Genomic DNA, 20529 nt, shown 5'->3' with positions numbered 1-20529 from the left:
GTTGTGTGCATCTGTAAACTATAGCTCTTAACCTTTTAATATAAGTTTCACTTTGCTCAGCATGCAATAATCTGTCATGCGAAGAACTGGTGTATGAATCCTAGAGGATGAGATCTTGCTACAATGACCAGTTGTATAATATCTTGGAAGATAAAAGTCACAGAAAATAAATTTTACCTGTATGTATATGGTAGGGTATTTGAAGATTTCATTTATTATGCTGGTACTGTGCCCATGTGCTTGTTGTAAACCTCTGGAAGTACTGAAGAGTGATACAGGTTGTCTTTTCAGTGCTTGCCTCTTGCTCCAAGGCCAATACTGGTTACAGACTTTTTTATGTCCTGGAGGTTGTTACTTCCAGGCTTTAATAGCTCGACATCCATTTCCATATGAAGTGCATTTCCTGCAGTCCCTTTGTAGGACTAATGAGTCCAATAAACTTGTTAAAGATATCTAAAGACTTTTCATGCAGTTCAAATGAGTTCATGTGGAAAAAATTAGCACTCCTCATGCCTGTTAAAATCATCCAATAAAAGAATGATAGAATTAACTTGTAAACAAATCACCTCCCTGCCACTGCTTTATCTTAGGAAGTAAGAGTCCAGCTCCTTGGTTGTACAACTGCAAGCAAAATATGTAAGGAGGAAAAAAAATTAAACAGTTTTAAAGGGCACTGTATAGCTTGTTTCTCCATTAGTTGAAGTAGTTGTGTGATGGGCTGCTAGGTCAGGCATCTTCTCCTCATGGTTTCTCATGAGATTTCCTCTGCACCTGTGTCTCCCCAGCCATGTGACAGCAACTGGCTTCTAGGTCTTAAGAGAGATGTCAATAACACACATAATATCATCGTAACCTAAGTTCTTTTTCCTTCCCTGCTACTTTTATAGTTTTTTTGAACATTCTACTGCTGCAAAAATTAATTGGATGCTCAAAACTATGACAATACAGTTGAGAGAAGGTTTTGTTACCCTTACAGTAGGATTGTAAATAAGCCATTTGTTGTCACTCTTTGTGCATCCTACTCTTTTTGAAGGGTTTATCCAGCATAACTTTAAAATCAGTGTTTATATTTCTTACAGAATTTGAATCCTTCCTGTATGTAAAGATGTTTTGTGCCAGTGAGTTGGCTTTTCTGGTAACTTGTAGCCTTAAAATGTATGAGTGACTATGGTTCAGGGAGGAGTCTCAGAAATAGTGTCTTCTGAAGTAGAAGAAAATAGCTGAGAGTATGGTATTTGGGGGTTTTCTTCTGCATTTTATATTTGGAAAAATGTTATTCTCTGAAGAAAAAAGTATTAACTTGCACTAGGGACATGGTGCTCTTCCAAGAGGAAAGCCATACTAGATTTTGAAAATACATATGATGTTTACTTCAGTGATTGTCACAATAGGCAAATAAGGGATTAAAAAACCCATTAAAATAATATGATTTTATTTTCTTAATAATATATCCCCTAGACTAAATCTTCTGCATTAAGTTAAGTGCTTTCTTCAACAGCAATTTATCTGTGTAGTACTAAATTTTGCAAAAGTAAAATATGGAAACATGAACTGTGCTTGGTCATGAAACGATGAGTTATGTTTGGTCTTGTCATAACCTAGTCATGAAAGATCTTGTCTTACATGTATGTAAATGTTTATTTGTTTAGATTTCTTCCAGCATATATCCTCTCAGTTCTCAGTCCTGTAAAGATCTTACAGGACTTGGATTTTTTTTATTGTCTATAAAATTATATATTTCAATAATTACACTTAGAATTTTACAATCCATTGAAGTAGCAGCTCTTCCCACATGTGAAGAATGTGCTGATTGGAAGTGGCCCACTTATGCTTCCAGACAAGCCCTGTGTGGTTTCTTTCTGAGGAACTGGGTCAATCTGTGCAACTTTCAGTCCAGCCTAATAAGCTACATTTTGACTGCAGGAATCAAACTTTCTTGCTGCCTCTTTTGTTGTGCAGACTTACTAATATCTACCTCTGCCTGATGCAGCTTGTTAGGATGCAAGGTAAACCTAGTTTTCTGCTCTTTTTTTTGTAATCCCATGTGTGTTTTCTTGATATCAGTTGAATAATGAGACTGAGGAAAAGTAATGAGAGGGAGAGTATTTTATCCTAGTTATTTTTACATATCTGAAGCAAAAGGTTCCCATACTGAGGGATGCATATGAAATGAAATTCCTCCAGTGATAACTGGGACTAGTCCCCAAAATAAGAACATTTCTAGGTCTAGTGATGTGTCTGCCAGCTAATTTTGCATTATTTTTGTTTACAGTCTTTTCTCTATACACTGTTTAGAAACTATAATCTTCAACTCCTAGAAACTAAGCATTGCTAACAGAACTGGTTTTTATGTGCTTAAAATTTTGAGATCTCATTTACAACAGCTGTTTGAAAAAAAAAGAAAGATAGTGATAATTCTGAAAAGAGTTTCTAAAAACTCAAAAGTAAACTGGAAAGTCCACATAACTTTTAAAAGAATGATTAAAAAATAGTATATTGCTGTTTAAGGAATACTGCACAGCATTGCTGTCTAACAGGAACAAAATCACTAAATGCATATTAGTACATCTGTCTTCAAATGGTAAAGCCAGTTTACAGTCTATCTGCTAGATCAGAGAAAATCTACCTTTCAATTGTGTTTTGTCACTTATGTGCATGAAAAAATGTTTGTATTAGTATGAATTTACTTACAATACTGAGGCTTGAAGCTGATCTTCTAGCAGTCTCCACATTTTTATGATAGTGCAGCCCTTTTTAGTTCCAAATTCTGCTCTTGCATCTTTTTTCCACATAAGCTTTGTGCTCCTAAAGAGCATAAAGGAAATTATAGGTATAAGCAAGTCCCCTGTGAGTTGAGTTCCAATGCTGTGATGGGATTAGATTAATTTTGCACAATTCTGATTCTCATTATGAGCCCTGTCAGAAAGCTGGATTCATATGGTGCCATTTTCTATCCTCATTACCACTTTTGTCACAAAAATGAAATTTTTCATCTGTCATACAGGCTGGAAAAGACTGAAGCTGGCAACAGTAGTGTGATAACCTTTCTAGTACTGTGCAGTTTGACAGGCTGTGCCTTTCTGCTTTGCTCTCTTTAATGGTTTCTCAACATGTGGGAAGGAGAGAAGGGATGGATATCCATCTCAAGGTATAATATAGGATTAATAGTGCTGTCTGTATTCAGAGGACTTCAACTTTCCAAACTGAGCTGGGTGCAAAAAGAATGGCAAATTTAGAAACAATGGTACTGCTAACTGGGCCCTGTTTTCATTTTCATGTGGTCTAAGAATTGAGATTATTCTAAAAATATTAAATAATCTAATTCATACCTGTGTTTCCACGAATTCTTGATGGCTTTAGTGTGCTAGTTTACATGTCCCAAATGACGAAGTTCCTCTGTAAAACAGATATGACCAACTGCCAGTGTTTTCCAATATTTAACCCAAAATTTCTTACTTTTAATTTATTTTCATTAACATAGTTGAATGTGCTGCAAATTGCCCTGCTATATAAAACTTCTGTCCTTCTTTACTGTTTATGTCAGTAGACCAAAGAAATATAGCTGTCTTTTCATTATTCCTCACATGCTCTGTAATGAAAACTACAACAAAGGGGTTTTGGGTAGATATCCTTCATTTTTATATCTCACATTTGTAATACCTCCTGACCTTCTCCATCTAGAAGAGAAAATAATTTATGGTGCTATGTCTATATCCTCCCTGTGATGATATCCTCATCACACTACCTGCATGATGAGGGAGTGTGATAGTACTGCTCCTGTAAGGACTAGCAGAGAGTTGCTGGGATGCTGCATGCTGAAGTTAATAAATTTTTGCCTGAGTGAGAGCTGCTGAAGTGTGGATGCCCAAAGGCCTCAGTTGTTAATAAATAAATGCCTCATAAGTGCTAATACACAGCAGTGTTTTGTAAGAATAGGGCAGGAACCACAACCTGTGCCTCTCAGAGGCAATATGTTTGTGAGAAGCTTCTTGCGATACACCCTTGTAAATAAGTCTGACCATTTCTTGCCCACGTTTCCCTTCTGAAATGTATTGACTGACCAAATGTCACGAAAGTGCTCATCCCATCTGCAGTACCTTTTAAGAATGAAACACATCATACAGGGTGTTATGCAAAGGACATCAGGCTTCATAAGTTTTGGTATTTGTCAAACTGATTTGTGTAACTAACCTTTTGTCAGCACGGTGGGTTCTTGGAAATAAACCCACTTTTCTTGCATTTAGATGTAACAGGTGTGCCTGCTTATTCAATAAATGTCTAAGAGCAATTCTACAGTAAATGTGAAAATATGGAAAAAATCTCCAATGTGCTAAATCCTTTCCTGTAAGGGAATTTTCAGGAGCACAGGGGTTATAAAACATGTCTGCCTCGGCTCCTAAGTGTTACAGAAGTGCACCTTTACATGAAGACATCTGGAACATAAAGTTCAACTAAATCACTGAAGATTCCATCCCAGATGCAATCTATTTCAATGTAACCTTACATCAGTGAGCACTTGAACTTTGCCTGTTGGCAAGCAAGGTCTGACTCCAGCTCTCTCTTATCCTTTCACAGAGCCACATAGCTTGCCCGAAGTGTTGTTTGGGGTTTTATTTTTGTTTTGTTTTTTTCCTATACTTTTGTTTTGTTTTGTCATAATGGAATGCAGCTTCTTTTCCTGGCTGCCCTGAAGGCTTGCAGCATCACTTGGTATGTCTTTGACCTTCCTCTTCCCACACAGGAAAATCTAGCTAATTCAGATTTTCTCAAGAGTTTTCTTAATTCAGTAAATTGTATTACAGTAAATGAAGGTATATAATAGCAACAACAAGAACAAAAGTTAATAGAGAAATTTCACCTCAGCATTAAAACCAATTAACCTAATGTTGCCTATGTTCAAAGGAAGCAAGCCAGACTAGTACTCTTGTAGTATATGTTATTTACTCTTTACTGTGTCCTATTTAAATCATGAAGTTGAGACAGAGGAATGTGCTTAAAAAAAGGTATTATTCTGATAAATTTCATTATTATGTATAACATCTTCTGAAAGCCCTTATGCTTTATTTGCTTCAGAGATGCTATGTATAAAACAGGCAGGAAAAGCTGAGTCTATGAAGTAATGAGGTTAGACCAGGAATGACTTTGGGTCCATTTTACTTGTAGCTATTCTTGAACTATTAACCTTTTATTTTGTTTGATTCTTCAGTAAATGAAAAGGTCTTAAGGATCCTAATCCATCCTGTGGAGTAGCTAAAATGACAAATCATTTTTAAATGTATGCTTAGAATTAGAGATTATATAGCAGGTTGGGGGATGGGAAAGCAGAGAAAGGAATGGTTAGTAACAGCTTGTCCAAGTGCCTCAGGGTGCCTGTAGAAAGAAATTTATTTATTTTTACTATCTCTTCCCCTGTAAGAAAATAAAAGCTAATTCAAGTGTACAGTCTTCATTTGCATCTGACTTGTGATGTGTTGTATCTCAGACGTGTCACGACTTGAAGACTATTTCCGTTCCTTTTTTTTAGCTCCTTTGTCAGCCTGTAAAGTGCCCCTGGCATATTGGGAGGCACTGACAGCCTTGTTACCCTGATAATTTCCTTTTGGAAGAGGTACATCTACTTGAAACAGTAACAGAAACACCATACCAAACAGAAGGGTAAAATCAAGCCAACACAGCAGAAATTGTTTAAGTGGCAAAAGAAGAGGGAGCTTTGTCTTCTGGGATAGGCAAATAGATAGATTTTAATTTTGTTTAGAGCTTCTAGGGAGGATATGTATTACTAAGAACTTATTTATTGATCCATTGGGAGAAAAATCTTCAAGTAGCTATTGTGTGTTACTGGACTACAATTTTTGGCCTTGTTTCTTCAGTTTCCTAGGACTGTTTCTCTCCTTTACCCTATGGCAGATTTCATGATGGAGAGAACCCTTAGGTAAGAAAATAAGTGATCTTTGCAGCATCCTATTTTCTGGCATGATGAGGTTAGAAAGTGGAGTATACCATTTTTATCTTCTTTCTTTTCCTTGTCCAGTTCCTATTTTGCTGTGAGATTTTTATGAGTGCATGGTGTAGACTCAGTTTTCTGTAGGTAATAAAACAAAATAAAAAAAGAGATTAGAAATCAAATCTAATATCTAATCAGCTCCCAATAGTGTGTGACTGTAGAAAATATCAATAATGTGCTGCTAGTCAGGCATGTTCTTGTAATCAGCTCCTACATTTCAGAATCATAATACCATGAAACTTCCTGCTTTTGAAACCATGGATGAAAGTCTGTGGCTTGTTTTGAGGATGTTTAGGAGCTCAGGTTTTATAATCAAATATGTTAACAGTAAGTGGATGTTCAGTAAATTGTATTACTGAATTGAAAATCAGTTTTAGAAAGAATAATGTTGGTAAATGTCTATGCAGATTGAAAGCTTTTTTGAAGCTATTATATTTGACCCCAGAAATAATGTTATTGCAATAAAAAACAAAAATCACTGAACTCTTACATTATGCAGGGTTAAAATTTGAACTGGTTTTGCTTATTTCTCTCCACTGATGAGTCATTATTTAAGTGTTATGATTTGTAAATTTTATGTCTATATTAAACAGCTGCTAAGTGCACACATTAATGGTTTTTTTTGGTTGGTTATTTTAATTTTTTTTACTTGAGTGAATCTGTTGTTGCTGCGTTAAGAGATGGGTTGTGCCTGCTGTACTTAATTCTCAAAGCCAATAACATTGTCTAATTCAAACTTCATGGAAAAAGTTAAAGCAGAGTCAGGCCTTCAGATTATATACCTTCAGACTTTCTAAGATTATCCTGCATACTATTTCCCAGATATAAGGAGCATATGGTTACTTACAGTCAGGGAATGCATAATTCTCTTTGATTTGCCATATATTATAAACTAGTAAAATATATTCTAGTTGGTAAAAGATGTATTAGCTGTGCAAGGCTCAATCTGGTCATGATAAAAGCCTCTACTGGAACATTCATTGTCACAATTTGTGACAGTTGTTCTGGATGCTACTGCCTAAAGCTCTTCAGTGATTGATATGAGGTGGTTTCTATCTTGATGAACTATTTGCCATCAGAGACTTTTGTTAGTAAACCAAGGTGTATCCATCTAAGTGTCTTTCTGTATCTGCACAATCATCTTTCTAACAGTATTTTTTTAGATTTTGTAGCATATTTTCTTTGTTTACCATTCCTAATGAAGGACAGAGTCAGAAAGAAACATTTTTGTAATTCCCATCCATTTAACACGTAAAGGATTTGCACTGGTTTCAACATAGGAAAGTTACTGCACTTGGGAGCAGGCTGCAATTGTTCCTCTTGGTTTCACTCCATGTTCCCCAAAGTGTGGGCCATTTGTTTTTCCCTTTGAAATTGTATTAGAATAATATCAGAAAGTGTTTGGTTATTTGATTTTTTGCCTTTGATTATGAACATGTGATCCTGTGTTAACATTGAGTAGAGGAAAAAGACAGCAGTGTGAAGGCAATGAACTGCATTTAAGCACTTTTTAAATGGTGCCAAATCTTTTCATAATTCCAAATCTTTCAGAGTAAAGATGATCTTTGGTTGGTGTAACATGATAGTTTAGATACTGCTAGAGAGCAATTGATGAAATCCATCATGTGGAAAAAGAATTTCATAGTGTAATACCTCTGGTTGTCAGAGTATATGAGCCAAGAGGTAATAATCACAGCTAAGAAATAGCCCTCATTCTTCAAGATGAATTTTTTTAATAGTAAAGAATGAATTGTTGCTTTGAACAGAGAAATGCAGTAGTTAGAAGAATTATCTGCTGCCTCCTGGTCAACAGATTATGCCAGTTTTGAATTAGATGAGTAGTGTTGGTTGAGAGCGCTGGTTTTTGTCTATTTATTTTTTAAATTAGAACTCATTTTTCAGTGTTGGTATTAGGAGCCCCATAGTGTGTACAGAAGCATACTGCGTATTTCAGAGGATGTGACTTCAGTTTGATTTTTTAAAAAAATAAGTAATTCATGTGGTTTAGATTGGAAAGGATCTTAAAAATAATCTAGTTTCAACCACCCTGATGTGGTCAATGATCCCTTCCATTGGACCCCATCCAACCTGGCCTTAACATTTCCAGAGATGGGACATCCACAATTTCTCTGGGCAACCTGTTCCAGTACCTCATCAGCCTCACAATAAAGAATTTCTTCCTAAAATCTAATCCAAACCCACTCTCATTTTAAAGCCATCACCGCATATCCTATTACTACATGCCCATTAAAAAAATACCTGTGAAATTAAAATGGCTTCTAGTTACAATGAGCTGGTGTGCATTTTGTTAATTTTTGTAAGCAAATGTCAAAATCCTTTTTCTGACATGTGTTAGAAGCTTGGTCTCTTTGAATAGTGGCCAAACTACAATATCTTTCACTGATTTAGCAAGGAAGTTGGAAATTTTGGATCAATAACATAAGTCATCACCAATCCTAGTTCTTTCTCAGAGAAAAAGCACAGCCAGGAATATCTACTATTGCAAAATGTTAGTTTTAAATAAAAACACTCAATTGTGCAAGGAAATAAACTAGTTTTTATGAATCCAGAACTATGAAACTAATTGTAATAACCTTTTTTTTTTTTTACCTTTCTTGATATATGGGACCAGAGCACTTGCACAAAGTTTGCATGCAAATGCTAGAAATTAACTTGAATTAAGAAAATACAATGCTGCTGTTTTGTGGTGTGGGAGAAGGATTCCTTGTCAGGAATGGGTTGGTCATGAGGTAAGTGCAGGATGCTCCCTGCTGCTGTATGTTCTTACCATCAATATTCATCCACATTGCAATTTCCATTTCAATTCCAAACCTCAAAATTGCTGTGCTTTTGTGTAATACACTGCTGGCACTAAATCATGCTACCTACTGATGTTTAGTGACCTGAATGAAATTGTTTCGATGTAATTGACTGACATCCTTTGTGTGTAGAAATCAGTCTGCTCAGCAAAGGCTAAATTATGTTTTTAAGCCATAAAAAGAAGGGGCTTGTCTACTTTAGATTTTGAAAAACAGAGTAGGCCCATTGATTTCATCCACAAGAGGTAAAATATATCAAAAAAGTATACAACCTTAAAAGCTATGCTCTAAAATTGCACTCTTCTGTTTCTCTCTGTTTTCCTATTATAAACTATATTTTTTCCCCTTGTGATAGCTTTCTCTGATCAACACTGTGCTGCTCTTGACTGGGTGTACAGCCTTAGTTTTTTTTGGAAGTAGGTTAGGTGTGGTTGCCAAAAGGAAACACAGCAATAGGAACATGCAACGTGGGTGGGTATGGGCTGTGTGGTGAGCGTGTTAAAAGTCCATTCTGCACCAAAGGCTCACTGTTTAGAGGTGCAACAGCACAGTATTTAAATCTTGTTTGGAAATGTTTGTTAGGTTAGATTTAAATATGCTCTGTGCTGTGTCTTCCTACTTTGCACCTGTACTCTCAGTGTTAGTGAAATGTGCTATAATTATCGCATAATATTTTGCCTTCATGAAAAAAAAGAAAAAGAATTGTCTGTGTTTTCTCTCAGCTTTAGGAGGGAGCATGTGTGATCTGGCCTGAGGGAAAAAAAACAGAGTAAGGGGAGACAGTAAAGTTCTATCATTATTTTATTGACTTGGGAACTAGCTAATAGTTCTGTCTAAAATCTGTCCTTTAGTAATTGTGTGAGCACCTGCAGAAAATCCCAAAGTCAGTCCCTATTTGTTTTGCGTCCTTGGATTTTCATCATCTTTGAGGAGCAGCTATGAACTGTTCTCAGACCTGACTGTCGCTGTCTGGGCTTGTTGCCCATGTGGCCAAACATTAACTCTCCTGACCTGACCCCTCCTCTTCGTTGTATGCCTCTTAATTTTAGCAGGAAAACTTAAATGACTTTTACTGCTTGACACAGGTCAAAGACAAAATTATGTCCTCTTCATTAACTCTCTTTCCTGATAAAAGAAATACCAATCAGGTCTCTGGCCCTTTGGCTCACTATGTCCTCTGGACCAAGTCACAACCTGTGTGATTTCCTTTGCCTTCACTTTCCTTACACTCTCTGAGTTGTTTTTATGTAACTTTTCTCTATAAGGTTTTGATTTGGGATATGTGCAGGATTTGAACAATGCCAGGTGTCAAATCTGTGTTCCTAGTTGTGGGTTCAGATTTTTCCTGGCTAGGGTGAGAAAATATAGCTTTAAAGGCACTAACTTTCTTTCTACCCCCCACTATCTTTGAGGATGGCTTTCAGACTTTAAAGAAATCTTAACAAAGGAATGCCGTGAAAAATGAATATCAAAACTACCATGCATATGTATTTTAAAAATATATATGATGCGTCATGATATCTCTTTATGGTTATAAACCTTTCCATTAAAATGATAATTTGTCCTGGCAATGTCTTGGAATGCCAATGGTAAATTCATTATTCCAACCCATACTATTTTAAAGAAATGTAAGCTGGTAAGTGTGTCTAGTGCTGGGCAGTTCAGCTGGTAAAAATGTGATAATCCTCCAACTGAGGTGTGTTAAAACAAGTATTTTGGAGAAAGGTAAGCCTTTATGTTGCATGAGCCTTGGCTGAGGGAAGCGACACATATTTCATGCCCTGAAGGCTGGCTCCAAAGGGAGAAATCTGTCAGGAGCTCAAAGGCCCTGAGGAGCCTTTTGGGTTTCAGCTTTATAACTTCTGTTCACTAAACAATGAATCTGCTGGAAAATGCTGCCCATTTTGGACCTGATGTCTGCAATGTTCTGTGGAGATAGCACACCTAATCAGTGAGTAGAGAGAAAGGGCAGGTCTGTAGCCTTGTAGGTGATGTGGAGCATGTGGCACATGGACAGCATTCTTGGAGCAGAGAGAGAGGGAGACACAGTCTCACACTCTGCACCATAAATCTTCCACTTCTCCTTTGCATTTCTCTCCACTGTCCTTGGTAATGTCTGGTTTGATTGAATAAGCTCTCTTCTCTTAGCCAGAGACACATGGAAATACCTTATGCTAAAAGAAAGCCAGAAGAGCCACTGGATCTGCTCTGCTGCCCAGAGCTCTGCAATAAAGTGAGACATGCTGCCTGCTGCAAAGGAAATGGTCAGTGCTCTGGTTTATTGGTGCATAGAGACAGGGGCTAAAATGTTGACATGCAATATTTTAAAGGAAGCTGATGATCTGAAAGCCTTCTGAAAGATACTTTATGTTAGATAGTAATAAATACAAAATAAGTATAGTATATATATACTATACTTATATATATAAGTATAGTGTGTATATATATATACTTATATAAGATTGACTTATACTTACAATATAAGTCAATATATTTTCTAAATATTCCTTTTAATCCTCAGTAACATTGTTTTTCAAAGAGAATTTACAGGTTTTTCCAGGCTTTGACTGTTACTAGGTTCTTGGGAAGTAATCTCGATTGCTTTTGCATGCAGTTTGTACCCCTTTAAATTGTCCCCTTAACTTTGGATCTGTACCTTGTATCACAGTATATTTCTTACAATGTTAGTAGAAGATCTGTTTTGTGTTTCCTGTCAGGTTTTTGCTTATGATTTTGCACAAGTGTGCAAAAATCTAAACACAATCCCATCATTCAGTCAGAAAATAATCTCCTAGTAAGGTGATATGTGAGGCTATGGTTAGCTGAAATTAATCTGGCTTAGAATAATTTTCTTCTTTTTCCTCCCTCCCTAAAAATAGGAGGTGTGCCTGACTCTTCAGCTAACTAAAGTTTTGCAGACCATGAAAACCAAGGATGATGGGTCAGTAGGCTTCTCTTTAAACACCTCATTATACTTTAACTGCAGCTAAATATTGAGGGAGTTGTTTGGTTTGTGATTGTACAGTACCTAACTGTCTATATATTCCTATCTGCCTCCTCTTAAATGGGACTGGAAGTCTACATTTGTACTGTTTTATCCAGTTACCTATTTATGTCCCTTAGGTGTGTCTCATATTTTTATCTCTGCTGTGACCTTTTCAGGAGATGATTTTTTGACTTCTTTGCATGCATAAATATTGTTCACATTCTTCAGGCCTATTTCTACATTTTGTTTTCTACAGCATTGCTGCTGCTGTGCAATTATAGGCACTTTTTCTTTTCCTCCATTTAGAGACTATGCAAAAGAAAACAGTATGATTTCCCTCATTCCATCTTTCCCTGCCATCTCCTACATAAATTGTTTTGTGCTGTGACTTTCCTAGTCTTATTAATGTTTATTGATTTAACCCTATCATTCCTGTACCTCTTGCTTTGTTTGATTGCTTTACTGTTACTTCACTGTGGTTAAAGCTAAAAGCACCACCCTTGTACTGCTGAGTGAAATAAGCTTGGCTTCACAATTCTCTATTCCCATCAACTGCCAGCACACACATCACTAAGAAATTCACATGTCCCAGGAAAAGAAGGACGTGTTCCTTCTTTGCTGAGCATAGGTTTCTAGGAAAATTTAGATTGACAAATTTGTTACTCAGATGAAAGCTTCATTTCTATGAATGTGCACAGGTCCAGTGGCCTCTTCTGTACAGGTGCTAACAGCTACATTCTGTGTGCATGACACCAGAATACTCAAATTGCTTTCACCTTTTTGCCCCCTTACTTTTAAGTTCCTTCTCTTTCTGCCTATCCCTCAAAGGAAAAGGATTATTCTGCTCTCGTAGGTCTTTAGCTGTCTTTTTTGTGATTTGTGTCACCTAGACAGAGCAGTGGATGAACATCCTGAAGCATGGTCAATTAGGACATGACCAAGTCCAGCTTGCCATAGCTAAATGCCTAACAGAATAAGTACTTCAAAGCCTTTTTTTTCCTAGCTCCCAGGTATGTTTTTGGTCTCTTGTACATCAAACCAGGTTATAAACATGATAGATTTTGTATATTTTTCATGTGCATCCAGCTTGCGGATGGGGACTTAAAAAGGGACTTTCTTGTTCACTTTCCTGCTGAGAGCTGCCTACAGATGCCAGGGAGACCTGTCAAATGTACAACTTTCCCTTATTATTCCCTGTTGTATTTTTTCTTATTTTGGACCTTTTGCATGTCTAGTACAAAAGCAGAGTCATAGACACCCAGTTTTGCAGCTAGTTTCTAGTCCCATATCTGCAAAAAATGCAAATGCTTGCTTTTACCCATTAGTTTTTTTGTTACCTTGTCTCATCAGCTTCCAAATAGAAGGTATTGGCAAGAAATGCACTGTAGAGTTTACTTTTTCTGACCTATTTTAGTTTACTGTATAATTTGAACACTGTTGAAAAATATACAGAACAATTACTCTCCTAAGAAAAAATGTCTTGGAATTGAGCTTACACATAGAGAGTATAGCAGAACAGTGGAGAAACTAAAAATACATTCTTAGGGCAAGCATTAAAGAGAATGAATAATTTTTTGGAATGATCTTGAGGAAAGAATTTTTATAAAAATGAACTAAATCAAACAAAGTCTCTTTATTCCTCTTTGTAAATGGTTTTGTATGGTAACAAGATTCTTTCCTTGTTCAGGATGATCTCATTCTTCTCAAATGGAAGTGAATGAGAGGACAGAGAAAAAAACTGATTATAGCCAAAAAAATTTCCAAAATGCCAGACAAATGAGGATCACTTCAAGCCCATAATGAATGAAAATACTTTTCTGTCTGCTAGCATTCTGTAGCTTAATCTATACCTGCATTCAGTGAAAAAAAAAATAATCCTCATAAAATGAAATACTGTGTGATAAGAGTCATACAAAAATATGATTTATAGGAAATAATAACCTTCTAAGTTATTACTTAACTTCTTTTCTTATCCAAAAGCTGGGATTAAAAAGTAGGTCAACAAGCCCATTTAAATAGCTTATTCCACAGTGTGGTTTAAATTAGTGCTAGTGACAAGTGTATGAAGTGCTGTGCATTTTATTTTTATGGCATTTTGGTTAAATTTAGAATTGTTCGAAGTGGCTGTTATATACAAGCCTCTATGCAAATCCTCAGATCTTTCAGTCAGTGGGCTTTGTTCTTGCTTTTAAACACATAAAATGTGTTGTCATTGTGTTTGTAAACCAGGTGTTTTATCTGAATGTGCAATTACTGTAATAAACATTAATGTTAGTCCAGTGGTAGAGCCTCTAGCATAGAGGAGCTACAATTCCAGCTCAAAGGGTAAGGCATTCATATTCTCTGGGCACGTGATTTCTGTTCCTAGTTTTGTTCACAAGTCCTTCCAGAAGAGTGATATTAATCTAGAGACAAGCTGAAACCGTTAAGTCTCACTGAACAGAACTGCCCTTGTAATGTTATTTAGTATTGATAGGTCAGGCAGCTTCCATCAGACAGATGGCCCGAGATGAAAGAGTGATTGTAGGCAAGGAAATGGCTTTTGCAGGAGCTCTGTTCTTGTTTCAAAAAGCCATTCTTTGGCTTGCAATCTCCCTCTCTGCTGCTTGAGAGCTGCCAGAAACAATTCTGGCCCTGAATTTCAGACGTACCTAGTGCCAAGGTGAGGAGAGAGGTTTCCAGCCCAGCTAGAAATTTTTCTCTCCCTCCTGCCTTTGCTGCTTTGCAGCATAGGGTTTTCATCTGCACCCTGACTGGGAAGATACCAGCAGAGATGAGTGAATAATGAGGAAATCTACTCACTAGTGTTTTGACAATTGCTAAATAGAGTTTTGCGTAGATCATGTTTGTACTTATTTTATCAGCTATGGAGCTTTTTCTGAAAAGCTGTGGGAGTGAAGTGTTTGCTCAAAAGAATACTTGCAGGGAACTATTTCTGGGCTGTATTCATGATTAATTTAATCAAACCCCAGTTTTTTCTCACTGTAAAAATAGCTGATTAATGATTACGTCATAAGTGAGGAAACAGAAACAGGGCATAAATCAGCGTGTTAAATTCGAGCTTGGTCTCTTTCAGAGCTCTACATAATTCAGCTGCAGCAGCATGTCTTCAGTAGCTTTCTTTGTATCCTGCTCTCCCAGTAATGATACCCTTGTCAGTCTCCTCCTGCCCTGCTCTTGTATGCCATTCTATTTTATGTAGGTTCTCATTCTGCTTTCATTGTGAAGTATATGAGCACCTAGCAAGTTTACGGTACGTGAGGTGACTAGCATCTGTCGTGTTTGTCTCATCCCTTCCCTGTGTGAAGCACTAGAGACTTAGTAGGAGTGCTTTGTTTTGGTAAGATTGTTATCTGCTTATGGGAAGCAAGATACACAGAAAAAGAGTGATTTGCATTTGGAGTGAGAATTTATGCCATTTTTAATAGTCCTTTGCCCCTGTAGGAATTTGTTTTGTAGCCTTGGCTGGCTGCTGACGAAGCCCTGTGTTTTAAGCCTGTAATAGCTGAAAGTTACATTTTTGTACTTGCATGTTCCAACAAAACTTTTTTGTCAAGTCTCTGACCTCACTTTATTCTTGATCATTCCATAACTGTCTCCTAATTTCAATGGACAACTGAAGATCCTGAGAAACCAAGGTACCAAAAGAGCTGCCGATGCAATGAAGTGCTTTTCTGCCCTTGCTGCTTTTTTCTTCCTTTTATAATTTTGCAGTTTTTGGACAGACTTTTTATTTGTGCTCTGAAAGTTGAGACAGTGACCAAGATAAGGGAATAGTAAGGAAAGTTACTACATATTTTCTAAGTAATTTATCAAGTGTTGTTAACTATCATACTGAGCACTGTTCAGTCAAGGCAATATATTTAAGCCACAGTAAACTTTGCTCGGCAATGACTTAAGTCGTTGGTAAGCTTTAGCTAACAATCCACTCCATTTGGGAAAGCACTTAAAGTGCATATTTATGTTCCCTTGACTGCAGTGGATTGAAGAAAATTATTAAGCACACTTCCAGTCAGGACGGATTTCCTGTATTGGACCTGTGTTGTAGGCATATCTTAATAGGAACTGTCACATCTTGTTTCTCTTCACTCCTTACATGAACAGTGAGAGGAGTTAGGTGTGATGCAGTGGGGTTCTATCATGTCACAACTAGTTACTAATATAAAAAGTAATTTGAACATATATTTTGGGGAGTGAATTGGTCTGAAAAATCCTCACAAATTTCTGTAAGAAACTCAAAGAAGTACCTCTCTAAGGTCTATTCATAAGTTATGATGTCATATTCAGATTAAAAGAAGCCTTTAAGAGTCAGTTAAGTTTGGAGAGCTTGATAGGCTTAAGAGCAGAAGGAATAAGCCTTTATTTGAGACACTATCGATTCTTATTAAATTTGATGAATCTGAAGGACATTTCAGGAATACCTCCTGTTTAGCATTGCAAGAGGAACTCTAAAGATGCTCTGAGAAGTTACTGCTACCAAAATATTGACAAATCACTCTGTCTCAGCACTAATAGACTACTTATTCATGAGCTGAAGATGAATATCTTGTTTTCCTGTGCAAGGAAGCAGCAAGCAGACAAGTATGAAAGCCCAGAAGTAATAGATTCCAAAACATGGCGTGAAGGTTGACAAAGAACTCATACCTTCCCAGCACAGCAATGACCACTGAAATTATGAGACTCCATCAGGAAGCTGAATCAAAATTTTTACATATTATTATACATATTCAACAGCGATTATAGAAAAGAAAATTCAAAAGTGATTATATCTTGTAGCAGAGGTAAACCCTGTATAAATTTGTTTAAAACAGCCCTATAGAGTGATTGTAGTTCAAACCAAGAGTTTGGACAAATAGTAAGACTTGATTGGAGTGCAATAAACTTATTACTGAATGGCTGTCTCTCCCATAAATTCAGATACTAATTTATTTATCTGATGTCATAGCACTGATGTATCGCCAGGTACCACTCAGATACACCACAGATATTTGCCATTTAAAATTTATTAGGCTTTCTATAATAAATGTGAGCATGTTCCACAGGTGAGTGAGATTTCATTTCCTATTCTAAAAGCTTATTTACCTAAGATGCTCCCTAAAATGTGTTTCAATTTGAAGAATTACAAACCTTGGGTCTGATATTAACCGCATTGTGAGAGGTCCCATTTGTGACTAAAGGTTTCTTTGGGGAAAAAAGGTCTAAATTAGGTAGCTGTTATTTTTTAGAAGCTAGTTAGATTTTTTAGAAGTACCACAACAATCATATTTAACCACTGCTTAACTGATAACATTTCTTCTTTTTAATTGTGTAATTTTCTGAGTTTTACAACCAAATTCCGTGATGATCCCATCCAAAGGTTTTTCTTGAGAGACAATCATTTACAGTTGTTCAGCTGTGTCTCGTTTCTCTAGGCACTTTTTGGTAATCTGGACACAATTTCTTGATGCTTGTTTATGTGGACATAATTCTGGTCGTAAGAGCTCATCTAGAAAGCCAAATTGAGTAATACTCAGTGTAAATCCTTAGAAAAGTATTTCTCTGTGAACAGACTGAGTAAGCAAGGCTCAGGTAATAAAGTTTATCTGGAATGGTGTTACCATACGTGATCCATATACCTTTGAAATATTTAGATCTCTAAATTGATTTATTGCTGTTCATTTTACCTTTGTTTTGTCAAAGCTTGCTTTTTGTTTCTCACAGTAAAAGGAAACAAATGCACTCATGCTTTAATAAAGGATGAAGTTTTTGTTTTGCCATCATTATTAGTCTTTCAACAGAAGCAAGGCAAGCTGGGCCAGCCAAACAAAAACTCTTTATTGCTACTTCTGCTGCACTGACATGGCTCTAGGTAAAACACACTTTGGTTTTGTTTCAGCTGCTCTTGACATATGCTCCCTATCTTAATCTGCAGCCCTGGAAAGAACCCAAATCTCATGGAGCTTGATTCTGAGGTAAAGGTTGCTAACAGGATAATGAGCTAATTTGTATGATTTTTTTTTAAAATTCTCTCCTGTTACTCTGTTTCGATACTGGATACATACAGCTAAATGACACCGTGTGGCACCTGGCTTGGAAAGTCAAACAGCTTGGATTTTTTGTCATGAAGCAATTTCAGTTAGATATGCACAGATGTAGTTACTTCAGGATACATCCACATAATATTCTCATGTTCTGTGACTCTTAAAACAGTAAAACTAAAACTTAGTTTTCATCTGGACAAATGGGTTCTCTCGCAGCATCAACATGACATTTTGCACAAGGATTGTCCTTTTCTACTAGAACTAATAAAAAGAAGTACCCACAATTTTTGAAGCGGAGCATGGGGATTAATTTCTTGGTGACTCTCTTGAGAATCTAGGTATGATTCAGCCATATCTTGATTTCAATCTCTGAAAAATTTGGGAGATGATTCTCAAAGTCTTATTCCTAAATGTGTTTTTAAATCCTGGTGATTTCACCTAGCATTGGCTAAAACTGCCTGTTGTGAGCAGTCATTTGTGGTTTTGTGGTGATTTGGCAACTCTGTTTGGAGTCACCTTTTTGCCATTGCTTCCATCTGTCAGAACTAAGGTCAGTGCAGGTGACAGACTTAATACTCTGGATCCTCTGTAAAATCATGAGTCTTTTTTCTGGTGTAGCTATGGCTGTGTCCCCCTAGAGATACAGGCCTGGGCATAATCTGGCTCATCTCAAATGGCCTTGCTGTCTTAAATGGAGCTGCCCATGCATAATGGTAAGGTTGTACCCAAATTCCCACAAGAAACTGGCTAAAGTTTGACCTGACAATATTCTGCAAGCAACAAGTTTCTTACTTATCAATTCCCTGACTCATTATGGTTTCCTTTATTGTTATTTATTACAATTAAAATTTCTCTTTCTCTTAGAAATAACCTTGGCATATAAAAAGTGTTACCAGCTGATTTGATAATGAATTCCTGGAGGCCAAACTTCTGGCAAAAGCCTGTAAATTAAAAGGATTGCAACATTTCAAAATTCCTTTGTCAGTCACTGTCCTTGCTTTAAATACTTTTTTTATTTTCCTACATTATTACTGTCTGTACAAGAATGATGGATGGCAGAGAATGAAGTTCCCATTAACTTAAGCTGTTACCCATAAATCCTCCAGAGAATTCTAATTAACATGTAAGTTTAGTAGTTTGGGCTCATTGTGAGAGTCTGCTCGTGGTGCTCTGTATTTCTACCAGTGCAGTCCAGAGGTCCATAAATCTTCATTGCTCTGGGATTCCCAGTATGTCCCATTACCATGACAAAGTGACATCTGATGCAAGAAGTGTAAATACTGTATAGAAGTTCAATAAAGTGTTTCATTCTTCACTGCTGAATTACAGTTTTATGGCCCATAAATAAAGGCAAACAAGGAAAACTAAAATATGAGGAATGGTTGTATATCACACACGTTATCTGGAATGACATTGTTTCTGCTCTGGTGACAAATGTCTCACCTTCAATTTGCATTCATGTCTTGTGTTATGCCACTCTAAGGGCAGAAGGTTGATGTTTTTATAAATGACCTCAAAGAATAAAATGATAGATTCTGGTATCATCCAGCTTTTCATGGGACAATATTAGATGGACATAGAGACCAAGGGATAAAGTTTATCAGCCTGGTAAAGTTTCAGTAAAACCAGTATTTTTTAGGGGTCAACTATTTATAGTTAAAAAATTAAGGTTTTTGGACACACAGTGCAACCCTTTTCCCCCAGCAAAACAGTATAAACATTCTAAAATGATCTGCTTTGTTCAGCAGCAGCTCATGATGGGTTCTGTTGTAGTGATACATGAATTTTCATAATTCAATTACTACAATAATCACTTACCAAAAGATGTGATGACAGAAGTGAAAAGGATTTCATAGATCATCAAATCCAAGCTGCTGTGCTAAGCATATTGGCATATCAACCAATAAATGCACCAGCTCCACCAAAATTGGTTCTGATGTCTTCTCTTACCTGCATGAGAAGAACATTCTGGATATGCATTTGTCTTATGGAGGGTCCCCTCTGTGCTTATCTATAGTCTGATTACATGCATTGACTCTTCAGTCTGCACTGCATTTCAATAGCTGTTTTCTCCCTCCAGTGTTCTTAACCCAGTGAATTCATGTATATCTCTCCAAAGTCTGCTGCTTAGCCCTCCTCTGACTTGTAGTAGTCCTAATGCATCATAAAACATGTAACCAAAATTTGTAAGCTTAATTCTAAACATGGTCTTACAGGGGTAATACATGGTGCTTGGACTTCTTCTACCATGTGTGGTGCAATAGCATTGCATTTGTCTTTTTTATGTTGATATTTATGGTTCACTGTCCTTGAAAGCTGTGTTACCAGGCTTTTCCAGCTACTGAACTCTGGGATTAACTCTGATCCCCAGCCCTTGGTAGTCTTTGGTAGAAAGTTTTGTTATGTGCCAAGACTTTGTCTGTCTGATGAGACCTGAAGTTGCCTTTCCTTTCCCAGCTGAAAGGGGAGCAAGCCCTAGTGGATAGGTAGGAGGAGATGCAGTGACCTTTGGTCATGTTCTAGACTGTCACAGGTCAGGGCTGTAGGCTGCAGAGTCTGCAATGCCTACGCTTATTTTGTGAATTATTTTATCAATTATATTGAATTTATCTCACATTCTTTATGTTTTTAATGTTGCCTTATTCTGTTATCAGTAGACTTTCTTAAGTTCAGAACAGTAAGTGGCTTGTTATGATTTAG

The sequence above is a fragment of the Camarhynchus parvulus genome, chromosome 2, assembly GCF_901933205.1.
Source record: "Camarhynchus parvulus chromosome 2, STF_HiC, whole genome shotgun sequence".
Taxonomy (NCBI): Eukaryota; Metazoa; Chordata; class Aves; order Passeriformes; family Thraupidae; genus Camarhynchus; species Camarhynchus parvulus.
The sequence above is the reverse complement of the archived record's forward strand: the minus strand, read 5'-3'. Positions refer to the sequence as shown.